General features: G+C 47.0%; 1 protein-coding gene across 1 annotated transcript in view; it reads left to right on the plus strand.

Annotated features, from left to right (window-relative positions):
• Nucleotides 1–19,906, plus strand: part of BMP3 (bone morphogenetic protein 3) — a 73,685-nt gene that overhangs the window by 1,799 nt on the left and 51,980 nt on the right. Inside the window, exon 2 of the mRNA XM_054633374.2 lies at nt 639–731. The gene's annotated coding sequence lies outside the window, so the exon portion shown is untranslated. The remainder of the gene's footprint in view (nt 1–638; nt 732–19,906) is intronic.

Here is a 19,906-nt window from a genome sequence, read left to right on the forward strand (position 1 = left end):
CAGGGCGGCAAGCTTGTGCGCCGGTAGCGGAAGGCGCGCGGCCCTTCCGGTGGGGTTGTGGGGCTGCGCGGCCGCGGCCCCGCCGGGCTCCGGTGCGAATGGAGCCTCGTAACGCGTCTGTGCTCCCGGCCCGCAGCGCCACCGCCGCTGGATGTGCGCGGGAAAGGGCCCGGGGTGAGCGCCGGGAGGCTGCGGTGTGACCGTGAGGCCCCACGGTCTCTGGGCCTGGCCTGGTGGTGGCTGCGTGTCCCTGCGCGGGTCGGGCAGTGCCCAGGAGTTAATCTGTGTGTTGTCTGTAAAATAATATATTGTGTCTGTTCAAGTTCGATTGGTGTACTGAAATTTGGATGTTCTTGCGCACGCGAGCATGTGAAATAAACCCTCAGAGTGCTCGGGGTACATAGCAGAAAAGGCACAGTAGTAAAAGTTATTTTTGGAGAAACAAGTGTTATATTGTAGGTTTGAGGAAGTGCTGAGTCTCGAAGAGTGGCTTAAGGTTTGTACAAGCTTGCAAGAACAGGGTGGGACAGGGGGCTCTAATTGGCTGAGGATTCTCTCCTTATATTTATAAAACCCTTAACCCCACAGTGAGCAGGAAACCCGTGTAAAACCGTTCTGAGTTGTCCTTTTTTTCCTAGAGGTCACTGGGAAGCATGGGACAAGACCTGAAAGATAACTTCTTGCAAGGCCCAGTGGGGAGAGGAGCAGCAAGTTGTGCTGGAAGAGTTTCTGTGAGTACCTGTGACATGATAAATGTAATAGCTTCATACTTAATCTGAAAAACAAAACATTTTATTTTAAAGGAATGTGGAACGTTGTGAGAAAAATTATTTGATGAGAGATTTCTTTACAGTGAGAAATATGTTGTTGTTAGAGTTATTTTGTGTAACTTCTGCTTGAAATAGAAGTGTTATTCCCCTCCATCCCTTCCATTTTCTGGGTTTTTTTAAAATTATATTATGGCTGGGTAATGGGCAGAGGAAATGCTGTCTCCAGCATGGTTCCACAGCAGATGTGAGCAAGGTTTTGCATGAGCTTCAAACGGGTCACAATTTCTGCTGTCTGGCAAATGTCCTGGGTGCTGTTCTACTTGGGATTTTCAGGGAGAAATGTGACAGCTCTGTCCCTGAGCTGAGAGAGGATGGAATGTGCTGGGATGGCTTAGCCTTGAAAAGGGAAGCACTCCTTGGCTTATGCCACATATTTAGCATAATGTTAGAAAAAAGGTACAATAGCCACTGGCAGCCCCGTGACTCCCTCGGTTCCCTCTCTGGCCAGAGTTGTGTGATCTCCTTGGAAAGGAGCTGCAATTTCCTCCTTCTCCAGCCGGGGTCATTCCAGAGCCGTTCCAGCCCGGGAGGGGCTCTCAGTGCGTGCTGGAGATGGTTCTGCCTGTACCGATTTACCTGTTATGGCCTGAAAAGGTCTTTTTCTAGAGCCCCTAGTAATTCAGAAGGTTTTTGGGGTAGTTTTTTCCCGTTTATTTTTTTTTTTTCTGCTGCTCTGGTGCTCTGTGATCTGTGGTGTTCCCTGCTATTGGTGTGTGTGTCTTTTTAGTGCTGTCATGGAGATGGTCCAGCCTCTGGTTCTCCTGCAGTCTGCTGGTTTACACGAGACCCCAAAGTGTTTCCTTAAAGCACTTCAAAGGAATTTCAGCTGGTGGGTCAGAAGTTGCTGTTGGCTGCCATCACAAAGACACACAGAGGAGATTTTTGGTTTTCCCTGCTGTGTGCCTAGTGAGCCAATAGGGAGCAGGTGTTCCCTGTGGAGCTGTGGGGTTTTCAGCCTGGCCAGTGCCTCTGTATCAGCAGCAGGGCTGCACCTGGAAGCCAGAGCCAGTGCCTGGCCAGAGGAGCTCGGCAGGCAGACAGGTCCTGACTTCTTTACACAGGTGTGTGTTTACCCTGTCTAGCCCTAACCTCTGCTCTGGTATGCATTAAATATTGCTTGTTTATCCAAGGTGATAAGCACTGCTGTTGACAAAAGTCTTGGGAAATTATGCAATAGTCAGGAACTCCTTTATCTCCCAGAGCAAGTCTCTCAGCCACTGTGCTGATCTTTGGGATGGGCTTGCTGTGACAGGCCAGAGAGGAAGACCCCAGCCTCACTGGTGTGTCTGAGCACCCTGTAAGCTTGGATGTGTAGGCTTCCATGGCAGTTAGAGCAAGTTCTGGCTGTGGCTCTGTGGGTACCAGTGCAGCCATCAAAAGTGCTTAGGCACTTCCAATAATTAGGTGGAATCTGTTGGTGGAAATTAGGGAGATTAGTTAGATGAGGATTTGTCCTTTCTCTGCTGTTCCACTGATTGGGCGTATGGAGAGACGGGAGGGGGGAGAAGGTTTCCACCAGTAAACCAAGCCCAATTTTGTTTCAAATGGTAGGACAGGCTAAGGCAGGTCTGAAGTTCATTGTAGCTTTTCTTTGTGTTTATTAGCTGTTACTTACAAAAGACCAATTAGTATAAGTATTGTTTCCCTCCCTCCCTGAGATCCATCTCCTTAAGTCTTAGCTGTGGTAGTACAGACAAGTCATTCCCATTCAATAATTCCCAAAAAATTCCCATTCAGTGCATGACCTGTGGATGGTTTTAAATGCCTAAAAATGGCATGATTTCCTGTGGTGCATGTTCCCCAGGACCAGGCTGCTGGCTGTGACTCTGTGTGGGAAAACATGTGGACCACAAGGAGAGCGTCTTTTACTTTCTCGTTCTTTGCTGTAAGTCATCCAAGTGAAGTATGAGTTAGGAGAGCTGAGTATATTTCATGGAGTGCATGATTTGTACAATTTCAGTGACATAACAGCTGTGAATAACAGGCAGGTACTTGTGCTGTGGGACAAAAGAAAACCTACATGTCTTTCCTGTCTAGAGGAATTTTGATCAATTTCATTACCCTGGGAAATAGAAGCCAAGTCTAAAAATCATAGAATGGAATTGTGGAATAGGCAGGGTTGGAGAGGACCTTTAAAAGTCACGAGTCCCACACCCTTGCCATGAGCAGGAACACCTTTCTTACAGTGTTCCTGAATTCTTCTTCCTTCCTGTCCATGATTATAAGAGAGAAATCCCAGTGTTTGAGGTGGGTGTTGTTCATTCCCCCTTCACATTTGGTTTGCAAGAATGATTAATTGCATCTATTTGCAGCACTAAGTGTGCTGCTGGATTTAGAGCTGAGCTGTGTGCAGGTTTGGGTTGATAAAGGAGATTTTGGTGGCCATAAGGCACATCTTGACTTTCCAAGAGAAGTCAGGGGAGTCACAGTGGATTTTGGGGTAGCTCAGCAGGGTTGGGTTGAGCTCAATTTTCAAGGACTTTGGAGTGTATGGAAGGTGCCGCCACATTTGGGGCATAAGAGGGCATAAAGCAAACCCCAGATAATTTAGACCTTGAAAGGCATTGGGAAGATGAATGTTGAGAGTCCAGGAGATGACACAGGGACTACAGATGGAGCTGGCCAGGAGAGCTTGGATGCTGCAGGAAGCGATGGTGCGCTGTAGGATTTCACTGAAGCACAGCGGCCACGGGCACCCCTGGAGCAGAGGGCCTTTCTTTGCCTCAGGGACAGTCCTGTCACCTCACAGGACCTGTGAGCTCCCGTTGGTAAGGCACAGAACAAAGGGAACGCCTTGCCAGGTGCAGTTCACACCTGTGCTGGCAGCCAGAAATGTGCTCCAGGTTCACACGGGAGCACTGGGTGGGAGTGGGGCAGGGCCAGAGCTGGGCTCCAGCCAGGAGCCTCTGGGAACTGCTCCAGTGGGGTCAGCTCCTCACCCTCTCCCTCTGCCCCTGCCAGCCGTGGGCCACAGGTGTCTGGAGGCTGCTGTACCCCACTGGGAGCCTGGAATGGGACAGCTGGTGGGACAGGGAGGGATGGGGTCACATCCGTGCTGCTGGGACAGTGCACACAAAGTGCTCGGTTCAGAAATGTTTGCTGTAAGGACCTGAGCTGCCATGGTGGAGAGCAGGACACAGGGAACCTGGCTGGAATGCACAGGTGTCTGTGGAAACTTCCTCATCGTCCTTTCAGGCTGTTCCTGGAAGCTTGTATTTGCAAGGTATTTAGTGAAAGAATAGGTAGCATCCCTAGCTAGAGGGTGAGTAATTGTCAGCTGCTGTGGGGTAGTCACATGTGGAAAGGGAACCAGGTGGGAGATGAAGCACTGGCACTCCTAAACTGAAAAAAGAAACAGATACCTTGCAGCTCTGAAGTAAACCAGAAGCCTGACCTCTCAGTCACTGTGTTGATTGTCACCTAGGAATGTATTTGTTCCATTCCCCACAATTTCGATAATGTCATATCACAAATGTGATAATGAACACTTTCAGACTTGTAACAGTCTCTTCTAATATACACTGTTATATGTAGCTCACCAAAGCAGAGCAGCACCAATAAAGTGTTTGCAATACTCTATGCAGTTAAGTAGAAAGACAAAGCAGGAAAAAAAAAGGAAAAGGTATCTTTTGGAAATAGTAATTTCCTCCTGAAGTCAGCAGAGAAGTTACAGTGCAGGCCTAGCAGAGACACATGAATAGACACAGTGCTGTGAACTGGAGGTCTGTGCTGGTGTTGGGGGTCTGCACACCTGGAGGAGGGGCTGGTGGCCTTCTTGGTCAGTGTATAATCATTTCTTGTGTTTTTATAATTTTTATTTGAGCTCTCAGATGAGCTAATGTGCTCAGAGGACTGTGGATGACTCTTTCTTCCCTGTGCCTGAAGTCTCTATAACAAAGTCTCTATAACACCCATCTCACAGTGTGTCCAAACACGTGGTTGTTTCTAATCCATCCCTCCACTGTGAGCAGAACAATGCTGTTGAATCAGTTTGCATTTTGGTTGTTGAGGAGAATTCTCATTCTTGCTAGAGGAACTTGAGGTAGCTTTTGCTTGTCTCGGCTAAATTGTAGTAATGTGAGTTATTACTCAGACCAATCACTAAAAAAGGGGGAAAAGCAAATTGAGGTCAAAATGGTCTGTGTCACACTAGTCTGCTGCAGCTGAAAAGGGGCAAAGTAAAGGAAGTTCTGGTCTCTGGAGAGATGTCTGCCCATGTCCAGCCTTCTATGTTTTCACTGTTGGATTGAACCCCAAAACCTTCCCAGCTGTAGGTTCTGGTAGAAAGACTGAGATGACTAATATCTTGGCTAAATTTACCTTTTCATGGGGATTTCAATGGCTTAGGAATTTTACCTGTCCATTGTTCTTCCCTGGCTGCTTTTTCTCTGGTTTTTGACTCCTGTAAATATGTAAGTTTTTCAGTAGCTGGAGCCAGGAGCTTGGTGCCTGAGGCTGACCCATGGGATGCATTTCCAGCATTTCATTTCCAAATGAGCTGAGGTGTGAACGATACAGTCCAAGTTTGCACTCAGGACATATTCTACAGCCCCTTGCTTGCTCTCCCAGAAGAGCTGCCCCTAGAGAACACTCCTGGCTTACAGTGACACTGTGCAAACTTTAGTGCTTTTTCTAATGATAATAATAATAATAATAAACAACCTGGGAAGGACTGTTTTGGATTTATGGCTGCACCTTGTGTTTTGGCAAAATGAAATGACCTAGGTGCTGCTTTCTAACCAATAGCTGTTGCATAGGCCTTGGCTGTTAGCAGCAGAAGTCAAGTACAATATAAGACTTAAACTATTATAAAATAAACCTTATAACTCAGGGTAGGTTTGCTGAGACTGGTGTATGTAAAAGACATTTTCTGGCCTTGGAATGACAGACTGTCTTCCATCGTCCAGAGCCCAGCTGGAAAAACTAACCCTTCCTTTGATTTAACTCCCAGGGATGTTGTTTTTCTTTTCAGCTTTTCCCCTCAGAATCTATCCATTAAATGTAGAGCAGTGAGGTTTGCTTTTTATGGAAAATATCTATGAACAATGGAGAAAGGATGAAACCTTAGTACGGCGAAAGAGCACAGGACATTCTAAAAATAGTAACATTTTCCAAAGTGTGCCAAATGCCTCTTGTTTGAGTGGAGCAAAGCTTTGCACATTGCAGTGCAAATGCAGAGAGAAGTATGTGTCATGGTGAGCACAGACTGATCTCTGTCCTGCTTCCTGGGGAGGGGATGTGCCTTAGGGAAGTTGCCTGTTCTCTGACTGCCTGTGGCCCTTATCTCCAGGAAAAATCCTGCTGTCCCTTTGAACGAGGCTGATCCAGAGAGTGAGGTGATGAAAACTTGGTGTCTTGTAGAGCTGACAGCTTAAACCTTGTAAATGAGGAAAGGACTGGAATGTAAAGAGAGCTCTGCTCTTGCTGGTAATTATTTAAATAGCAAGAGGCAGGACGTTGTCCTGGCTGGACAGGGTCCCACCCAGGGTGGGCTCCTGCCCTCCTGGTGGGACTGGCCTTGGAGCAAACCTGGTTCTTGGGCAGGACAGTGTAGCACAGGGGACAGGGTCAGTGACATGTCAGCCAGTGTTCTGGGGTCCCTTCTGTCAATCCAAGTTCAGTTCATGGCGTTCCTCCCTTGTCTTCTTTAAGCTGAAGTTGGGTCTGGAAAGAAATGCAACCATTTCATCTTTCTTTGTTGCCCTCCCTTTAGAAAGGTGAGTGCTGTCTTTTCTGTTTGCTGTGGTGATGTCATGCCTGATTCTCTGGCCAATGGCTGTTCTGAGCACTGATGCTGAGGACATGACAAACGAGCAATATCCCAGGCTTTGGAGTTTAATATGTCACGAGACACAATCAGGAGCATTGATTCTTTCCTTCTTACTTTTCCTCTCTAATTAAGAGCAAGGTTTTGGTTGTGGAATAATTCTGCGTGTTCCTTAGAACAGTCACTTATGCAGAACATGGAAGCTCAGCAAACTTAGGAGGGAAATAATTGCAACAGGGAGCAGATATTTTCTGTGGGGTGATATCAGTACTGTACTTAGCAGATAGGAAATGGCAACTGCTCATTAGCCGAGCTAGTCCCACCCTGGCTCAATTTCCCTTGGGCTGAGCTAGGAAGAAAGGCACATCTGTGCTCATGTCATGCTCCATGGGCTGCAGTCACACCTGGTTCTGAGACGGCTGCTGGCACTACCCAGGGGACTTGGGGAACCTCCCTAGGTGTGAACTTGCCTGCTGTCCTGGGCTGGGAGTGTTGGGTTGGAATGGTTACCCCTGCAGTTTTCCCCCCAGAAAATCTGCCTGGGAGACCCATCCCAACAGAAGTAACCCTACTCCAGCAGGAGGAAGGCTTTCTAGAAATCATTTGTATCCTGAGCTAATTAAAATGAGGGATCTCCACTGCCAAACCACAACTGCTTTCTAGTGTCTGGAATCTTGCTTTAAACTGATGCAAATACATGTGTTCTACATCTGTTCTGGAGAGTTCAGCCCTGACATTCTTTCATCCCATGCAGTATTTGTGAAATAAAAAGAAAAAAAGAGGATTGGATGTGCTTCATACAGATAGGATATTTAGTTAGCTTGGAGGTGTTTCCACTGTGGTTTCAGTGCTCAGGGCCTGCTCCTGATGGCCTGGGTTCAATTGAAGCTGGTGACTACTTGTGACTGACTCTGCTCCCACTTTAGTTAATTATTCCAGGTCTGTTGTGGAAAACAAGGTGGAGGGGGAATGTATTGGCAAATATAAACAGCAATGCCACTGAAGCCCTTGTTCCTTTCCTTTGGAGTGCTCTACAGTTGGAATGGGCACAGGACTGTCAGTACTTCCATCAGGTGCCTGCCTGTGAAGGGTTTTCCGCAGGCTCTGCTCCAGGGGGTTTCCATAACCCTTCTGTAGTTGTTGGTAAGTGCTCCTGCTTTGTTTAGCAACAGGAATCACTGGACATGGTAAATACGCCTTAGGGACAGACTCCTGCGTGTTTGGTGATCAGTAGCAGTGAGATGGTGATTGCACACAAGACAGCTTCTGTTTTCTGTGCAATTGTAACACAGAGGTGGTTTTTTGTTCAACTGGCAGCATTTGAGGTAAAAATATTGTCTATTCTATGATTCTAGGACTAGTGTTGACAGTGTTGTCAAAATAAGGTGGGTTAAAATAAAATGAATTTTTTCTTTTACTGAACAAATGAAATCAGATTATTATTTGTTGAGTCATTCATTTTTCATCCCAGTGCCTGATTCCCTTTCCTCTGGCTCTGAGCACAGGTGAGAAGCTGGAGGTGTTGCTGGTGGATATTGCCAGAGTCAGAGGGTCTCAGGCTCTGCCCCCTCAGTGAGGTGTGCTTATTCCTTGGCCCTGTGTGCTCCATTCCCTTCTTTTCCATCCAGTGTGTGTGTAAGTCCAGCATCCAGAGCAGGTGGAAGCATAAACCTCAGGGAGCAGAATGTGCTCTTGGGAGCTGAGATCTGCTTGTTCCAGTCAGCAAATGTTTCTGACACACCACGCTTAGTGATGGGCTTTTCCCAGGAGGGTTTGTTTTGACATGTCTCAGGCACAGACATTGCTGTCACACCAAAATGGTACAGAGCGAATTTATGGGAGTCGCTGTCTGAGATGGGGACTAAATGGGGTAAGAATAGAAAAACAGGCAGTGAGATGACAAATTGTCTTCCACCTCAGGTCCTAACTATCAGCAGGTTGAATAAATCTCAGCAGAAAACAACAGCTTCCCCCTGCTTTGCGGTGAGCATCCCAAAAGGCTGTGGTTGGGGAGGAGTTGGAGGAGGCAGGAGGTATGCTCCACCAGGACCCTTCCCTGCCCTAAGGGCTTCCTTTCTCCCTCCCGAGGGTGTGCAGCCTCAGGCTTTGGTGGCGAGCACCTGGGCAAACTATGACCACCTGCTTTTTTAGAAAAACAGATACTTTGGTCAAATAGGAAGAGAAGGTCGTGGGAAACATTTGCCACCCTTTCTCTTTTAATTAAGCAACCCCCAAACCCCAGCCCAGGCTTACCTGGGATCCCAAAGCTGTATTTGTGATGCTATAAAGCCACAAAGTGTCTATTCCCGAGAAGATTTCACAGTAACACTGTGACTGAAAAAAAGCAATTAAATGATCTGTCTGGGTCTCAAGTGTCTGGAAACTGTTTCTTGGGCAGCAAGGGCATAAAAAAAGAGTTTATACCTTGCAAGTGAATTGGCCTCCATTCTGTGGCCGATGCCTGGCTCTTGGTTTGAGATTGGATGTCTCTGCACCTGAGGACTGTGTTGTTAAGGGGGTGCTGTGACTACTTAGATTTTGTGAGTGCTCAGAATTTTTTTAGATTTTTGTCTGGGCAGGTTTTGTCTCTGCTCAGACAGTCGCCAACCAGGTACATCTAGGTACTGATAAAATAGAAATGCAAATGCCTCTGGTGCAAACCCCAGCCTTCAGAGAAGCTCTGAGTCTGTGCAAAGTGTTTTATGTGCTGCTGGCTTGTGTAGGTTCTGGTGGGCTAAAGCCCCAAGAACTGGACACTTTTCCAGGGTAGAACTGCATCGTAGCACAGCTCCTGAACTGCAGTTTGCCATCTGTAAAAGCAAGAGACAAACTTGATTTTAGAGGGATGCTCCTAATGTTGTCAAGCAGAGTCCTCCAAGGAGGCAAAACTGCCAGACCTGCCATTTGTTTCTGCTTTATTAAACTCCACGTTACATCCCCTGTCTTGTCTTTCCACTCTGCACTCTTACCTGGACATGCCCTCCACTTAGGGAATTCTGTGCTGTCCTGGTCTGGTTCATGCTTATCCTGTTTTTTTAGACACTGTCTAACTCTGAGGCGCTGGAGAAGTGTCCATAGTTGACCGGGCTTTGTGTGGGAGGGAGCATTTTGGTGATTTTTTCCTGCTGCTGCCATAACCCCAGTGAGGTTAGGACCAAAACATGGCAAGGTGCAGAGTGAGTTATTAGCCTGAGCAATGGATTTAGCATGAGTAAATTGCCTTCAGGCATGTGCAGTGTCCTCCCTAGGCTTCAGGAATCAAATCCTGAGGTGCTGCAAGCAGTGTCCCACATGCTCTCAGTGTCCAGAGACCACAGGGTGTGCACGGGCGTGGATCCCTTGGGCCTGCTCCAGGGAGAGTGTGCTGCTGTGGAAGGAAGGCTGTATATTGTTTAAAAGAGCAAGTGCTGTAGGAGGAAATGGTACCGATGTGTCAGAATGGGTTGTGCATGCAGGACAGGAGACCTATATTTATTAGGTCAAAATAACATTGACTTTATAACAACTCCTAAAGGTCCTTCCTGAGGCTGGGCTAGACTCTGGAAATGCAGAGATAGAGACCAGGAGTGTTGTGGAGCATACAGAGGAAAATGAGCTATAAAATTATCAGCCCAGGAATTCACCAGAGGAAAAAGGAAAATCTTGGGGAAGAACTCTTGTTCCTGTATGTTTTCAGTGTATATTGGAGCCTTTCTCCAGCATGGGGTGTGCCAGTTTGCAGCAAGGTCTGTTCGGGTATGGTGGTGCCAGCCTGGCTTTGCAAACATCAAAGACCTGGGCAGGTGAAATAAAACACCGGGGAGAGTCTGGTGGGGCACAGTGAGGGAAGTGGGGAGGGAGGGACTGTGCTAGCACAATGCGAGTGCATAATTCTACATTCTTGGGAGAGTTTTGCTGAAACGTCCACTTTTAAAGAAAATATTTGGGGATCACTATTACAGGAAATAAATTTCGTGGTGTTTTTAAGTTGTATCTATAAAAAGCTAGAAAGGATACTGAGTAGACAGTCCTGGTCTGGTGAGTGGGCCCCACAGCTGTGTTGGCTTCACAAATGTTTTGCATGTGCTGTTCTTAAAGAGCAAAGGAGAACAAAAGGGGGAAAAAGCCCAACACAAAAAACCTTCAGTCCCCTCATCTTCCAAACCATGAGAATTTTTCCTTTTTTTTGTGTGTGTGCAATAATTGTATCAATTATGGTTTGCGTTTTTTCCGCTAAGTGTTTGAAATAATGAGCGGAGGCTGGAACTCCGAGAAGCCGCAGTTGGGAGAGTCAGGCATAAAGGGAGCCCAACCATATTTGTGAGATGAAATTGCAATTATGTAAATTGCAGCTACTGGACGTGTAGGCATGGGAGCCCAGGAGAGCGGAACTGGCAAGCTCTTGGTTACAGCGTAGAAGAATTCTCATTCGTGCTGCAAGGCAGGGCCACGCTCGGCAGCTTGCTCGGGAGCGTGAAATCGCCTCACGGACGTGTCTGCCTGCTGCTTCTATTTTGGTGTGCAAGTCAAGTGGCTGGAAGCTTCTCTCTTTAATGATTTCCCCTTGTTTGCTCTAGCAAACAGCTGCACCACGTTGTCTGACACCAGTTAGAGTATTTACTGGCCAGTGCTCTGCAGAGACGAAAAGGGAGGCATTCAGTCTAATCTCCTTGGATGTCTCAGTGTTTGCACTTGGAAGTTTCCTTTTCTGCAGTCTTTGGGCAAGTGCAGAACAAATTAATGTTGCAGTTTGACACAGGCTGCCCTCTGAGCCTGATTACTTCCAGGAGCTCCCGAGGCACGTCTTGAAGCGCTCTTTGCTCTTTGTAGGGTACAGCAAGTAAAAAAAAAAAAAAAATCTTGTTACTCAGAATTGCTTTTAAGTATCCAGCTGAGCAGATCTGAGCAAAGTCATGCATTGAGCTTCTTCAACTTGTTAACCAGGCATTTAGACCAGAAGATGAGCCTCATGAAATACATGAAAACTAAGGTTTGTTAGGTCATTATTGATAACTTGAGGCTGCATTGAGGCAGGAGGGATGCACAGATCTGACTGGAAGTGAGTTCACAATGCAGCATGGGGGCCTGTGTCCAGCTTTTGTCAGCTGGAGGTGTGACCCAACCTAGATTCAGGTTCCTGAGAGTCATTGTAAGGGAGTTCCTTCTCATCTGCACAGTCTTTGTGCTCAGGTGGTCGCTGCAGGCACTTCAGACTGCTAGGTGTCCCCATGCCAGCAATGTATGGTCACAGCTCTCGGTCTGCAGGGAAATCTGCTGGGCAGCAACCCACGGCAGCCTCTCTAAAGGCTGCAGAAATGTATGGAAATGGACAGGAATTGACAAAACTAACTCAGGGTGCCTTAATGGGTAGCTGTATGTGGAACTTTATGCTGTGCCTGTGTGCCTGTACCTTATTGCCCCAAAAGTTTCTGCTGTATCGAACCAAAAATAGGCAGATATGCCTCATGCTTCCTTTTTCCTTCTCACAAAACTGCTTTTCAGTCAAGGTATTTTTTCCTGCAGGTCAATCAGTTTTTGCCTGATATTTTAAGGCCTGCAAAAGGCTGGACCTGTGCAGTGCCCAGCCACAGCAGTGGGAGTCTCAGGACACCAGTGACGGGTCCATCACCTGAAGGAGTTGCTAAATTCTTGAATCTGCTCACAGTTGTGAAGGCTGTTTGAATATGAGTGTTGTTTGAATATTGTGTTGGCTCACACAGTACACGTGGAGAGTCAAAAATAGAAGTGAGCTCTCCTGAACACGGAGATGTATGCTTTAACAATAAAACAATTTGCTTTCTCCATCCAAATCCCCAAGTGCTGTTTTGGAAAAATATCTAGAGCAGCAACTTTTAATTTGTAATCCAGCTTGCATAGCAGACACTGGAGGCTGGGTGCAACAAATCAAGGTGGAAATGGCTGGTGCATACTTCTCAGTCCGGCCATATGCTGCAAGCAATGCTTTTGACAGATGCATTTTTCCCCAGAGATTGCACTAGGTTCATCAGCCTTAGGTTAAATGTGAAGGATCTGAGGTAAAATTCCAGGGCTCCGTCCATTAGCCACTGAGCCCATGGTGTTTGTGTTAAAACAGTGTGATGGGAAATGTGACCTGGTGCTTGGGAATTGAGCTGGTGCCAGGTGTGCTGCAGCACTGTGTTCAGTATGTCGTTCCACACACGTCTGATAAGGGAGGACATGATGGTGTTGGATACATTCTTGTGCACAAGGACCCTGCAGGTCGTGGAGAGCGCTGGTTTTTATTTAATAACCGAGGTATCCAGGTGCTAATTGGAACCAGATGTGTGTGAGGCCAAAGCCAGAGTTTGTTACACCACGCTGAAATGATGGCCTTGCCTTTCTGGGACTGGAAGGACGTTTTGGATCAATCTTTATTTATTGAAATATTTAGGCAGCGATGAATTCTAGTGCTTGAACTCTTAATTTCAGTTTTGCCTGAGGAGTTACCATCCTGTCTTTCCTCCCTCCATTTGAAGCCCCTTTGCTATGGTCATACTTGAGGAAACCTTCCTAGAGGGGCCAAATTGGTACAGGAGCATCAAGAGGTGACTGGCTGAGCCAGGTCTCACTCCTCTGGCAGTCTGATGTTGGCATTGTGTCTCTCTGCAGGGCTTTGCCATGCACAGAGGCTCTGGCACTGTCAGCCTGTGTGTGGTCTGAGATAGTCCCAGCTTTGGTGCCCTAGTCCCGCCAGCAGCTCAGGCATTTCCATAGATGTGGTGGATTCAGGCACAGGTGTGAGCAGGCTGCTGGTGCACAGGAGGGGCTGCCTCATTAGGGAATTTATATATATATCTATATATCTATATTTACATGTAGATAAAATGTTTTGTCTTGCCTACCTTATTATACTCTTCAGACAGCAGGAAATGAATTGATGATTGGCATGATGTGATGTATTTCAATTTTTCAATTTCATCATGCAGGAGGCAGCAGGCTGCATGGGACAGCTGCATGCTACCTTTGGTCTGCAAGGGTGGCCAGTCCAGGAGCCCTAATGTGTTCCAGGGTCATGGAGATAGTGAGGAGAAGACCAGCTGCCACACATTTGGGTTATACCATGCTCAGTGGTGGATTTCCTGTATTTTGTTTGGATCTGTCAGTGCTGTAGGATAAGATGATGATGTTGAATGAACCATTACCTCTGAGCCCAGAACCTCGAGACTTTGGAATTGGTATGAGCCCTGGAACCATGGTGTGGCTATGCCAGAGGAGCAGGGGAGGCTGCAGGCTCCACGATGAGAGTGCTCCCTGATGGCCTGGGAGGCCTTAGGCAGGCTGGCATTTCTGTTTTCCATCAGGTTTGTGGTTTGGTGTGTTTGGCCAGTTCTGTCCCTCCTGGTGCAGTGGGAGAATCAGAGTAATCACCCTGCAGGTTGGTTATTGACAGGAATTCCAGAGGGAAGCTGCAGCCTGAGCAGTGTTTTCTCATGTGGGGACTGCCTGGACTGCTTAGATTTTTGGCTTAACAACAGGTTAAGAGGTCTTGCGTACTGTGAGTTTCAATCTCATTAAGAGGTTTTTTTAATCAGTGTTAACCTCCTGAAATCAAGGGTGTTTTGCTTCTCGGGTTTCTGCTCCTCTTTGCTTTTTCTCTGACTTAATAATATTTGTACGTTCCAGGGATGTGCTTTTGCTGCTGCCATGTAGCATAATAGCAAGATCTGCTCTAATGCTTGCACAAAATTTTATTGATCCTGTTTCAGTGCTCACTGGGGAGTCTGTTATGGGGCCTGAAATGATTAAAAGTAGCAATGTTGCTTTCCACTGTAGATCTGACTTTGCCAGTCACCAGAGTTACAGCAGTTACTGTAGTTTGGAACTGAGCTGCTGATAGTGTGCCTAGCCAGATCATGGATGTGTGCACAGGACTAGTTTAACATAGTTGTGATTTTACTGTATGGCAATCCCTTTGACCAGAAGAGAGCACAGAATTGCTGTAACCCAACGTAACCTTTTGGTTAATGCTGTAACCCAGGTGCCCTTTTGGTTGTCCTGTGGTGAAGAAGATCCATTGTATGGAAGCTGTCATTTCCACAGGCAAAAGGAAGTGTTTTTCATAAGGTGAAATCTTCAGCTTTATTTCTGTGCAATGTGCTTTTAGAAAGAACTAAAAGCTGAACAATGATGTGAGAGCTGGCAATGCAAGGGCTTTTAATTAACTTACATAGCCCAATGCCCTCAATGGAGACATGATTGTGTCCAGCTTGATGTGAGGTGTGTTTATTCACACTGTCAACAGGAGGGTTAAAAAAAGCTCTGTTAAAATGGCTGTACCTTGTATTCATATCAAACAACTCTTGTCATCTTTTCCTAGCGTCTGTCTGGTTTACACAGCGAGGTGTACACAGGCTCTTCTGTTTTGAAACCTGCTTTGTTGTGGTAATTTTTAGCAGAGTTGATCTTGCTGCGTGCCTTCACTGTGTACACACAATTGCTGTCTGAGCAGTGGTGTGATAATGAATTTGTTTATCATACAGGTGACCATTCAGTCTAAATGAAAGAGGGAGTTAGGTTTCAGTCTTGTTTTTTTTGGATTTTTTTGACCACTCTAGTATTGTAGTTTGGGCTTACCTTTCTTCTCAATGGAAATCAGTGATATTTTTTTTTCCAAGAGCCATCTAGTTTTATTACAAGCAATTGACTGAAATGGGTCAGAACACAAGTGTATTTTTAAACTTGGCATATCAGTTCCCTGTTACTTCTGCTCTTTAGATTTAGTCTTTTGTGTAGGAACATATTGAATTTGATGGCTGAACGCAGACTCCAGCGAGAACAGCATAGGTATAATTTTCCAAACTTTCCTTGTGCCTGGGGGACACCAGAAGAATCTTTGTCACAGAAGGCTACGTGCTGCCAGCCTTGTGCTGATGGTACCCACTCATGTCAGCATTGGTCATCTAGACTGATAGTGGAGCAAGTAAAATTAGAAAACTTCCTGGTGAAAGAGAGACATGGATTCCTTAGCATCCCATATAGCAGAGGGATCCTCTGTGCTTTTCTTCCAATGCCATTACCTCTGACAGCCATCAAGAAAATGAGGCAGGGGAAGGCTTAAGTTTTCTTAAAAGCTTGGCTTTGACAAAGGAACATCCAGTGCATCCAACAGCTTTTCTTCAAGCTCCATCTCAGCACGAGGAGCATGGTGCTCTGCTCGTGCCTCGGCACTTTTCCTGCTCATCAGGATGTATGTATAATTGTGCCTGAACTCCAGGGTTGTTCAGAAGTGCTACAGAGCTGTTGCTGACAGGCAAAAGGCAGGGTCATACAGACAGGCAGGAAAATGTCTTTTAGGAGTATTTTTACAAAGCTTCTTTAGCAGTTTTTGTGTTTTTTTCTTCAGGATGGCAACTTGCCTTGATGATAGCCAAGGCCTAAGTTCACCTTGTCCCTTTCTGCCCCTCAAAGAGGCCAGGTGTAGCACAGCAGCTTACCTGCATCTCCAATGAATTTAGAGAGAAACTGCCCAAGATTACTGAGTCTCCCTGGAAATTGTCAGGGCTCATCCACCTTATGGATCTGATATGAAACAGCCAGTGTTGTGTTGGGAAATCACAGGTCCCTCAGATGAGTTCTTTTGAAAACCCCGGGAGGAGGATGTGATTGGCCATGTGCATGAGGCTGAGGTTACAGTGACCTGCTGGCACTGTGAGCTGCAGCCAGGACTGCACGAGGGGTGATTGCACACTGGCAGCCCCAGGCGTGCAGATCTGGCAAAGCCTCTGGGTGTGAAGCCCACGTTTGCACACCTTGTCTGGGGTTGGGTGTTGCTGGTGCTGAGGTGTCTGCGCTAGTTTGCTCTATGTGGTGAGGAAAGCGTTTCCATAAATTACAGAATTCTAGCTCCCACCTCTGCTGGTGGTGGGAGTTTCATACTAAGCATAAATTCTCTCATCTTGAACAAAACCAGTAATTAATGACACAAGATCAGGTCACTGGCTGTGCTGGGATGCCTCCAGCTCCCTTGGCTTTTGTGGTGCAGCCACAGCACATAAATTGCCTTTTATTGCAGGCTTGTCCTGGTTAGTTTTACATGAAAAGGGTAGGACAGCTGAAATGATGCCTGGGGGAGCAAAAGCTTATCTCCACCGGGTCCCTGTGTTATTCCCCACATCCCAGTTACACTCTGCAGCACCATAAAACTTTCCCAGTTTGAAAAGCTGCTCGAGTTCTGCACTCGGAGGCCCCAAATAACAATAATTTTGCTTCTGGCTATCGCTAGATATTGCAAACACGGTGTGCTTACAGTGGGGCTCAGGAAGTCACACAGGGAACGCATTCTTTGGAATCCTCTTCGTTTTATCGCCGCGGAGCAGCCCACAAAGATTTGTGTTATTGCACCTGAATAAATAGTGCTCTGCACTTCCCCCGAGGAGGTCAGCAGTGCCTGTGCGGGGCGTTCCTGGGCCCCTTCCCTGCTGCTCCTCTCCGCTGCAGCGCCAGGGCCTGCTGCCCGTGCCACCTGAGCAGGTGGCACCGAGGCCATGTTTGTGGGTGCTCCCCCTGAAAGGCCAGCTGCTGGACACCAGCATGTTTTCCTAGCAGGCAGGAGCAGTACTCATCCGCGTGCTTGCACTTACAGCCACCGCCATGGTTTTAGCAGCGCGGCCGTGCCAAATTCTCCAAATACTTTAATTTCATTGTAATGCATAATAACAGGTGTACGGTGTAGCTGCCAGTTTCTGCTTGCTGGCTGGGTGAGTAAATTATTTGTTGCAAAATGAGAACGGTATTTAATTGATATTTGAAGATAGCAAGTGCACAAGCTTCAGCTAGGAACAGTTAGAGTTGGGTTGCTGGCATTTCTAGCTGTGGTCACTAGCTAGAGGAAAACACCTTCCTTGAAAGCCGATCTCAGCTGCAGAGAATGGTAAGAAGTGTGTTAGGTCAGAAATATGTTTCCCATATAATTCCTAAGGTTTTGATTACAGGTCTTTCTCTTTATTTTTTTTTTTTAACTGATTTTCCCTTCTTTTTGAGTCAGTGTTGCTGTTTGAAACTGGAGTGAAAAGCACTTCTTGTGCAGTTCTGCCATGGCTGCTATGCAAATACATTTTTTAATTTAGAAGTCTGAGCAGACACAAAAACCAGATTTCCCTGGTCTTGGCTGTGGAGGCTTTTGGGGCTTACATGGTCTGACTACTGCTGAGCTGAAGTCTGATTTCGGAGCCAAACTTCTTTTTTCTACATTGTTCTCGTGCAGACCAGACACTTGTATTAGGCAGGACATATTGCCAAAATATGGAATTGCACCTCCTGCACACAAATATTATGGAAGGAGTCTCAGAATGACTGCCTTCTGCCAGCTCAGATGCTTGTGTGAGAAGGGGAGGGGAAGATGATAACAGTGTTCTCAAAGCTGCTCCTCACTGCCTGTGGGGTCAGCCCAGCAGAAGAGGGGTGCAAGAACGGTTTTGTAGCTCACATTTTGCCTGCAAAATGTATGTACAACTGGAAGCCTTTGCCCAGAAGTTTTGCTGATTTATATTCTTTGAGGGTGTGGTCCCCTTATCCTGTTACCTGCACAGTTTAGAGTTCTAGGTTCCATGTTTTGAGCATGAAGACGTTGCTAATGCCTTATGCTCTGGAGCAGTGTGAACATCAGCATTTCTGCAGTGAGAAATGCAGTCGACGCAGGTTTCAGCAATTCTTTCTCCAGAGGGAGACTCCAGGATTTCTCTCTTACATGCTCTACAGTATTGCTGTTTGGAGAAGGATCTGGGGCCTTAATGTTCAGTTTCTGAGGGCTCTTTCAGGTTTCCTGAATAATCCCTTTTACACATGTTTCAGAAGGACCGTGCTGGGGGCTGCAGCCAGAGCTTGCCTCTAAAGGACCTTAAAAAGAGGCTTGTGAAAAGAGCTGTGGTCAGCACTAAGATAAGCAGTGGTTATCTTGGTGCTGACCTCAGCACCTGGTTCTTCCAAGTCTGGAAGGACCTTCTTTTATCCAGGTGTCCAACCTGCACTGCTCCCGGCACAGGCAGCACCTCCCCTGCTGCAGGTGAGAACACACTGTTAGTGCTGCCAGGATCTCTGAAGAAACACGTGCAGAAAATCCCTGAGCCATCTGGAGGTCAGGGCACTCTGACAGAGGGGTTAATCACTCTGAGTATCCTGCAGGCCTGTCTGGGGACTTTGGACTTGGCTTTGGTATGTCTTTAACAAAACAAGGGACTTTACATTTAATAGCTGGGGCTAAGGCTTTTGTTTTCACAATGTAGTATTTCATCAAATACAACATTCTTTAAGTGAAAAAAGCAAAAACTGCAGGTTTGGAAGATGCTTATGCTGGATTCTTGGCTGAGGGGGAGTGAGGCAGCAAATTAATTTCCAGCAAGACAGCTGCTATAGGCTGGAATACAGGGGGTTTGGCCTGCTTGGTCCCATTACTCACTTAGGAACCTAGAGAGGCCAGGAACTGTTCCTGGGATAGGGCTGTCCCTGTGCTTAGGGAGGGCTTCTCTCTGGAAGTCGAGGTGCCAATGGGACTTGTGTCTCAGCGTGCTCACCTGAATACACAGCTTCTGCTGCTGCCTGCTTTCAGCCTTGATTTACTTTTGAGGGCTTTGAGCCGTGGCATTCGTAGGTGCAGATGGAAGTTTAGGGTTTACCTTCTAGTACTGGCAAGTTTTCAGTTTTGAAACCCTTTCTCTGAAAGGACCGCATAAACTGCTGCTGGGGGAAGCAGGTGGTACCAGACCAATGATTTTTGTTGTAGGAATGACACAAGTTGGTTGTTTAAGAAATTCACAAACTACGCTGTGTTTATACAAGGAGCAAAAGGAGCTCATATCAGGAATAGGAAAAGAGCACAATAAAACACACAGATCCCATTCCAATCCACAGTCTCAAGTGAAATGGAGCTGTTTTGGGGTAATTATCCTGAGGGAGCCTGCAGCCATGCTGCCTGCTGTGGTTAGAGCATCCCCGCAGGCATGGGGCTGGTGCAGGAGCTGTGAGGAGGGCACACAGATAGATGTGAGCTTGGGGAAAGGCTCAGCTTCCATTTCCCTGTCCAGCCACAGGTATCGCTTTTCACCTTGGGCAAATTGCTTAAAGCTGTTAGTGGATCTGTAACACTGGGCTACTTCCAAGCTTAGGAAATTCCCCTTTATGGTTTCCTATGGGTGTCAGGGAGCAGCAGAAGTCAGGAGCACCTCTGCCAAGGCAGGGAGCTGGAGCTGAGGTGGCAGCACAGTGGGCACCCAGGGCTGGTGGCAGCAGCTCCAGGGCTGTTGGGCAGCAGGCTGGGATCTCCAGAGGGGCTGCAGGTGCCTCGATGCCAGGCTCTTGGCTCACCAGGGTGGCT

Source organism: Agelaius phoeniceus, chromosome 4, assembly GCF_051311805.1.
Source record: "Agelaius phoeniceus isolate bAgePho1 chromosome 4, bAgePho1.hap1, whole genome shotgun sequence".
NCBI lineage: Eukaryota > Metazoa > Chordata > Aves > Passeriformes > Icteridae > Agelaius > Agelaius phoeniceus.